This window comes from Zea mays, chromosome 7 (assembly GCF_902167145.1).
Source record: "Zea mays cultivar B73 chromosome 7, Zm-B73-REFERENCE-NAM-5.0, whole genome shotgun sequence".
Classification (NCBI taxonomy): domain Eukaryota; kingdom Viridiplantae; phylum Streptophyta; class Magnoliopsida; order Poales; family Poaceae; genus Zea; species Zea mays.
The window spans coordinates 135,405,119-135,414,195 of NC_050102.1; positions in this window are offsets into that span (position 1 = coordinate 135,405,119).

Sequence of the window (9,077 nt, forward strand, 5' to 3'; positions counted from 1 at the left end):
TGCTGCCCAGACGAAGACTCCCATCCTCAATATGGCTTCGGGGTTCACTTGATGAAGGAAAATTTGGAAGGTTTTCATCACTTCAACCACAAACCTGCTCAATGGGAACCGAAGCCCAGCTTTAAAGAAGCTTCGGAAAATCACAACTTCATTCTCCTCAGGCATAGGAGTGTTATCGTCTCTACCAGCCCTCACAATAGATATATCTCGAAAGTACCTCCCCCTCATACTCTCAAGGTGACTTTGCTTGATGGTCAACTTTCCGAAAATTACATGGCTTGGCTTCCATGGTCGATCTTCGGAATCTTCACCCCCACTTTCAGCGTCATAATTGTCACTATCACCAGTATCTTCAGAAAGGCCCTCTAATATTTCCTTTGTAATCTTCTCCGTATTTGATTTTGACATTGATTCTAAAAACCCAGCTATATAAGGATTCGCAGCCTTCTTCTGCTCAAAGAGCTTCTCCTCTTCGGTTAGCTTCGTCTCAGCAACAACTTTCTTGTCTTGAGACATCTTTTCTTCGGAAATGACGAAAATGTGTCCGTCAAACCAAAGCTTAGAAAAGCTTGAGAAACTAAGCAAGCGTTGGTGAGCAAGAGCTAAAAATTGAGAAAACAAAGCAAGTAGCACAAGCAGTGTACCAAACATAGTCGGGGTGAGTTCTTATTTATACACTCAGCGCGCTCCAAATTGGAGGGCCCCGTCTGTCATTGACTATTGTTATTCTAGCAAAGGGAAGGTGTTTTTTTGGACCTTCGTCTTAAGGCCTTCGTCCATGTCGTAGTCTGAATTCGTTATCTTAAACAAATTAATACTGCGAGGGGCTACTGTTGGGGGCCTTCGTCCTCCGAAGGTCCTCAAAAACGTAATTTAACAGTGTTTGCCAAGCATGATTTATAAACAGGTACCTTCGGATTCAAGATTAAAGGCATATACGATAAGAAGGACATGATCATGACGAAGGTTGTCGCTATTTCGAAGCTATGCACAAAGGAGCTTCGGCTCAATCGCGGAAAAAGGAACCGACTTAAAGGGGAAAAGGCTATCCATTCCTCGTAGATTTTTCTATAAGCCAATAGTAAATGTAAAGGGCATGACTGTAATTTCTCATAGGATGTGTCATGTGCCTATAAATATGTGAACAGTACCCACGTACTGTTCACGCTGACTTGTGCTTGTTTTTGCGTCACCCTTGTACTTTCCTGTCTTCTATCAAGTCAAAGGTACTTTTGTAATTTAATATTGTATCTGCTTTTCCATGATTATATAATAAAAATATGTTGATAATGTTATATGATTGTTTATGTTTTTTCTTATATGTTATATGCTTCTTCTTTTATTTAACATTTACTGTGATGATGAAGGTATGTCCTTCATAACCTTCGTCTGAAGATCATTATATCCTAAGGGAAATAATGTATCGAAGGGCGAAGGACATCAATATTTAACATTTTGTGTTGCCTTGTTCTTAATTCATAGTATTTGAGAACAAGTCCCCAACAATCGCTTTCCTTCTTCCCCATTCTTGTTCTCAAGACATTTGTAATCAAGGCAAGAGACACCAATTGTGTGGTGGTCCTTGGAGGGTCTAAGTGACCCAATTGATTGAGGAGAAAAGCTCACTCGGTCTAAGTGACCGTTTGAGAGAGGGAAAGGGTTGAAAGAGACAATGTCTTTGTGACCACCTCAACGGGGAGTAGGTTTGCAAGAACCGAACCTCGGTAAAACAAATCACCATGTCATCCGCTTTCATTTGCTTGTGATTTGTTTTCACCCTCTCTTTCAGACTCGCTTTTATTTCTAACGCTAACCCGGCTTGTAGATTGTGCTTAAAGTTTATAAATTTCAGATTTTCCTATTCACCCCCCTCTAGGCGACTTTCACGTACCAATTCATCGATCAAAGGCTCCATGTACACGCCCATTTTATTCCCCGGGTGTCCGGGAATTATCAACGACACGAATATATTCTGCCTTTGAAAGCACACACCAGGGGGGAAATTGATTGGGATAACAAACACGGGCCAACATGTGTACGGGGCAGCGCTCATTCCATAGGGATTGAACCCATCTGTGGCCAACGCAACACGTACATTACGAGCCTCTTCAGCTTTCTCACGGTGAATGGCATCAGAGTGTTTCCATGCTTCACCATCAGATGTGTACACCATCTTGTCAGGATTGTATCGTTTTCCATTTTTGTGTCATGTCATCTGTTTCGCAGATTCCTCTGTCATGTACAGACGCTGGATCCTCGGTATGAACGGAAGGTGTCGTAGGATTGTCAAGGGGGGTGTCGAGCTGCCTCTTATGTCCATCACCAGAGTCTACCTCCATGAATCTAGACGATTTACACTTGGGACAGTACTTTGCCTCCATGTATTCTTTCCTAAATAGCACACAACCCTTCGAACAAGCATGAATCTGCTCATACGTCATCTTGAGTGCACGAAGGAGTTTCTATGCCTCGTACATGATATTTGGCAGAACGTGATCATCCGAAAGCAAGCTCCCAATAACCGTCAACAAGCCATCGAATGCGTCTCTACTCATGTTGTACTACGACTTGAACGCCATTACACGCCCAATGGCATCCAGTTGAGAAACCTTTGTCTGGCCATGAAGGGGCTTCTGTGCCGCGTCAAACATGTCGTAGAACGCCTTTGCAGTCGACTCTGGCTCATCATCCATACATCCTCCCTTGTATTGTGCCTCCTGATAGTCGTTTAACATATCCGCTACCCCCGCATCCACGTCATAATCCTCGACACGTTGTCTCAGCACCTCCTCTCTCGTACGATGCGCTTCACCATGAAAGATCCACCGAGTATAGCTCGGCGTAAATCCATTCTTACAAATATGTTCTACCATGGCCTTCTTTGGTTTTCTTTTCCGGTTGGCACATTTGTTGCACGGGCATGGGACTAGACTCGCTCCTTTAGCAGCTTCGTCATATGCTCGTTCCACGAAATCATCGGTCTTTCTAATCCATTCAGTGGTGACATCGTTCCTTCCTCTACGACCCGTGTACATCCACTCACGGTCCTCCATCCTCTAACAGAAGCCTAGCAGAAAATTTTGGCGGCACCTCCCCTGCACGGGGAGGTTTCGAAATCCTGCAAATAAAACTATCAGCACGATGGCTGACATACACGCATAATTCAATGGCACGATGGCTGGTATTCACACACACACATACACACACACATATATACACACACACACACACACATATATATATATATATATATATATATATATATATATATATATATATATATATATATATATATATATATATATATATATATATATATTCAATCCACGAGACTATAGTGCGCATAATTCAACGGCACAATTTACATATTTCATTCACAAATTTTCAACGAGACTATAGCCTAACTTACATGATTTACATATCCTATCATTCACAAATTTACATGATTTATACATTCTATCATCTAATCAATACTAATTAAAAATTGACACGTAATAAATTCATACGTCGCGTGGGGGCGATGATGGTACGTGTGGCGTGGCCGGCCGGCGGTGGCGGGACGCGAGGAGGCGGCCTTCGGTGGCGGTGGTGCGCGTGGGGCCAGCGATGGTGCGTGTGGCGGGGTCGGGCGGCGGTGGTGCGCGTGGGGGCGGCGTTAGTGGCGCGCGGCGGGGCGTGGGGGCGGCGCTGGTGTCGCGGGGAGGCGCCTCGACGGCGAGGAGCGGCGATGGCGAGGGAGTGAGTGAGTGAGTGAGCGAGAAGGAGAAGGAGAAGGGCTCTCGGGTACGTTATGTTTTAGTTCTTTGCCGAGTGCCAGATCGCAGGCACTCGGCAAAGGCTTTTTTTTAATTTAAAAATAGTCTTTGCCGAGTGCCTACTGACAGGCACTCGGCAAAGTATGTATTTAGGATCTTTGCCGAGTACCCCACGTCAGACACTCGGCAAAGACCTTCTTTGCCGAGTGTCACCTTTGAACACTCGGCAAAGCATATTTCTATTTTTTTTCTTTTCCCTTACCAAACTTTTTGTGGTGTGTTACTACACTATGTAGACCTACATGTACCATTTTGGCACAATTATAATAGTATTTTCAATAGCCAGTAGATTTAGTTCATTTGATGAATTTTTCTTGGATAATTTAGATTTGAACTACAGGTCACTCGAAACTTGAAAAACCGTGCATGCAAAAATGATATCCATGCTACTTAGCACAAGTTACGACCGATTTCATGAGCGGACCGGAAACTTCGAGCAACATGCTCACTAAACATGGTCGTGAAATTGCCATCCACATGTTTAAAAATTGTATAAAACACAAACAAAGTCAGAAAATCATGAAACTTGTCCACGTGTCATGATATCATATATAGAGGCTGTGATAAAAATTTGAGAAAGTTTCGAGAAATCTGTGACACACTATGTGTAGAAACCTAAGAGATCCATAAAATCATGAAACTTGTCCACGTGTCATGATACCATATATAGAGGCTGTGAAAAAAATTTGAGAAAGTTTCGAGAAATCTGTGACACACTATGTGTAGAAACCTAAGAGATCCATGATCTCTTAGGTTTCTACACATAGTGTGTCACAGCTTTCTCGAAACCTTCTCAAATTTTTATCACAGCCTCTATATATGATATCATGACACGTGGACAAGTTTCATGATTTTCTGACTTTGTTTAAGTTTTATGCAATTTTTAAACATGTGGATGGCAATTTCACGGTCAAGTTTAGTGAGCATGTTGCTCGAAGTTTCCGGTCCGCTCCTAAAATCGGTCGTAACTTGTGCTAAGTAATATGGATATCATTTTTGCATGCACGATTTTTCAAGTTTCGAGTGACCTGCAGTTCAAATCTGAATTTTCCGAAGAAATTCAAATAAACGAACTAAATCTACTACCTATTGAAAACTCTGTTATAATTGTCCCAAAATGATACATGTAGGTCTACATAGTGTAGGAACATACCACAAAAAGTTTGGTTGCCAAAATTAAAAAAATAAAAATATGCTTTGCTGAGTGTCCAAAGAAGACACTCGGTAAAGAGGTCTTTGCCGAGTGCCGACCCTCGGCCCTCGGCAAAGGCTGACTGCCGTCAGCTTTACAACGGCCGCTGACGGCCCTTTGCCGAGCGCCACCTTTGCCGAGTGTTTTCCACTCGGCAAACATGTCTTTGCCAAGAGTTGTTCCTTGCCGAGTGTCCTGCACTCGATAAACCAGCTCGTTACCGAGAACAGGATTTTGCCAAATGCAGCTCTCGGCAAAGGCTGCTTTGCCGAGTGCCCGAGAAAAAGCACTCGACAAAGAGGCAGACACTCGACAAAGGTCCGGATTCTGGTAGTGAATGATTTTCTAATTAATGGCGATAAACTGGACTGATAAAATAGTTGAGAGTTGACTTCTCAAGCCCACATACACTCGTAGCATCATTACAACTTAGGTCGATTAGCTTTATTTGTATTTGATATCGTGATACACCAACCAATTTGATGCATGATAGAATAGTTACAAAGAGAGACGGATCGTTTGATTGGAGAGTCAATTAGAATGAAGCAGCTCTATTCCGCTTTTTTGAGAATAAACTTGTTCTATTCTCTGTTTAATTATTTTTGTTTGACTGAAGAGTAGAATAGAGCAGGGTTCTCTGTTCCGACTAGTGTTGGGAATTGGGTCGGGTCTGGCCAGCCCGGCCCAAGCCCATCGTGCTTCGTGTCAAACGGGTTCGGACCAGGAAAGCCCAAATATCTTTTAGGTTGTGCCGTGCCAGCCCGAAGTGTAAAAACAGTGGCCCAGCCCGGTCCTAAACCACGTCGTGCCTTCGTTGGGTCGTGCCGGTCCAAGCCCGGCCCGTATATTTGAACACATAAAATTAAAATATTACAACCATATGAAGTTCATAGCTTACTAAATTAAACATATTAAACAATTCTAGCATTATTTAACCACATAAACTCTAAATATAACACCAATATAAAGTCGATATCTTACTAAATTAAAGAAATTAAACAGATTCGGCTTAATTAGTCTGTGCCGGCCCAAGCCCGACCCATCTATGCGGGCTGTGTCGAGGGCCCGACGGGCCGGAATTTGAGGCCCGGCCTACGCCTGCCTTCGGGCCGTGCTAGCCTGGCCCATATTATTTTGTGTCGAACTGTGCTTTGGACTACTATTTTCAGGTCATGCTCGTGCTACCTCAAAAAGTCCGGCCCATATTCTCAGCACTAGTTCCGACATCGCTCCCGCCCCCGGCGTCTGCCATGCGGGGACACGTTTCGCACCGACCCCACGTACGTAGAGAGACTCGGGCAGGGTGATCGGGGGCCACCGGCTCGGATCGGACGCTAACCCTCGGCTCGCCTGATCTCTCGCGCCCATTTTTAATCCGGGCAGCACGAGTGCGCGCCAGATCTTTGACCGACTGGGGAGAGCTCGTCTGAGGTCGTTGAAACAAATAAACAAACAAGCGTTAGGCAGCCCTACAAGAGTTTATTACCCATGCTCCTTTACGTACGTGCTGCGTGGTCTGCGTCGGCGAGCGAGCGCGACAAGCCGCGGATCAAAAAAAATGGGAAGGCACAACGCGACCAAGGAGGAGGAGGCCGCCGCCGCAGCAGCACCATAAAAAAAACCTGAACCCGCCACCTAAACCTCTCTTTCTGCTTTGATCTTGGTCCTGAATCCGCAGCAGCTCCTTTCTTTCAACTTGCAGAGCTGCTGTGCTCAACGAGGGTGTGTCCGTACGTGCGCGCGCTGCAAATAATATGAGGTGCGCAGGCGTTTTCCTGGCGCTTCTGCTCTCCCTGTCCGCCGCGCTATCGTCTGCCTCCGCTGCCGAAGCACGCAAGGTTAGTTGGATGGGAATCCTTGCAGCTGCCTCAGTACACGCATGCATTGCATGGTACTAGTGCTACTAGATGCACCAGCGAGACAAATACTATTATTACTCTCTATTTCTATGTCCGAAAATGCAGGAATAACTGAAAGTGAAGCACAACAGGCAAATACTTCTTCCTGGTTCTTGCCTCTGATACAAGGTGCTGTTTGGTTCAAAAAATGTAACGCAAATGGTAATGGTAATGGTTTCGGCTCGATTACTGACGGTAACAAATTTGAATAGGCTGGTATCAAATTATAGTGTGGTATCTGATTACGGTTGGACTAAAACAAACATGATTTAACGTTATCCGTTACCCATTACGTTACAAATATGTGAACCAAACAGCACCGTAACTAGTGTCTTCCAACTGATCTCCTAGCATTGTTGCGCATCGCGTAGTGAAGTGTCATAATTGCTGCCTTTCTGAATGCAGATCACCGGTAGATACAGTATAGATCGCGTAGTGACGTGTAGCATGCCACGTTCCAAGCAGCAAGGCATGGCGGTGGCGGTACGGCCGCGTCGCCGCGCGCCTGAGATCCACGACATGGACTACAACTACAAGTAAGCTGGATGCTCGTCGCCACCGACCGATCAACAACGACGCTCCGCTGGCGAGCTCTCGCCGCCAGGACACCTTAGGAGTTAGAACTTTTGACTTCGCCTTGGGTAGCTCCGGGGGCATGAAGAAACTGAATCTTGCATTGCTTCATACTAGACAGATAGGGGGTCAGTACATCTCACCACAGTAGTAGCCATTCGCAGATGGAGGCTGGCTTAGCTAGTTAGGAACTAGCTCTCCACGCCACGCATGGCCCATGCTTGGCATTCACGGAACAACCTGAGATCATTGTACTGGGCGATTTTGGTTGATGAGAGGGCGGTACTGTCAGCCGGGGGTTGGAAATGGTTGATGAGAGGGCGCAAGACATTGGCAGCACCCGGGCGTGGAGATGCTCCAGACGATGAGGCGGTGGGGAAGAAGACGGGAAGGGAAGGGAGCCAAGAGCACAGGCGCAAACACTGCCCATGTCCACGCCACGCATAGCTCATGCTTGGCATTCACGGAACAATCTGAGATCATTGTACTGGGCGATTTTGGGGGAAAAAATTCTATACATACCGGATGTAAATATCATCTTTTACAGCTCCTCACATCCATCACTTAAAGTTCCACAAATACAAATCAAAATTTACAAAATAATCTTTTAGTAATTTATTTTTCTTCTATTTACATGAACCAGCAGCTGGTGTATGTGAGGAACTGTAAAAGATATTCTTTGCATCCCGTATGTAAAGAATTTTTTTCCCATTTTGGTTGCAATATGCTTGCCGGGAAACTCAGGCTGCCTTTTCGGTTACAAGAGCTGCTGTTGGACACTCCTCCGGGCCCAAAGCGACATGTCAGCGTTTCGGCCCATCTTAACCAGCCCACGGTCTTGCGGACGCTCCCGGATCCCATACAAGCCTAAACTAAACATGAATTTAAGAAGTTTTTTAAGGAAAAACTCTTCTCAATTAGTTAGATAAGGCTCCTAAATTTAAAAACTCACTACAAAATCTAGTTTTATCCCTATAGTTACCAACCTCGTTAGAACTTAAAATCAACGTTGGATCTAAGTTCATCACAAAAGGCCTACTCAACCCACTATTTCGTGTCGCCACAATGTCCCCTTAACCACAACTTGATGCCGCCACCACCAGGCAACCTCTTGTGCTGAAGCGCCACCGGAGCACCTCTTGTGCTACCTCCACACCGTCGTCGCAAGGACCTTAGTGGACACCATGTGCCAGTCGGTTGTCGCGAGGACCATTTGGTCTTTCAATCGACATCTCTGACCTCCCAAGACGTCAGGAAAGTTGTTGATACTGATTTGTACCACCAAACACCAGTTCAATTAAAAAAAGAGGAAGTAGACCCACTTTTTTTATGTTGACATGGATAACTTCAAAAAAGATACTACCTCCGCTGACCTTTTTTTAAAAAAAAAATTGATCACTCATCTTATTCAAAAAAATATTAAATATCATTTATGTTGTTATAATTTGTTTTATCACTTAAGACTTTTTAGCGTGACTTACATTTTTACATTTTTAATAAATATTTTGAATAAGACAAGTGGTCAACTTTTTTAAAAGTCAACGGTGTTATATATTTAAGAACAGATGGAATATAAACCAATAAATATAGAACTGTAGA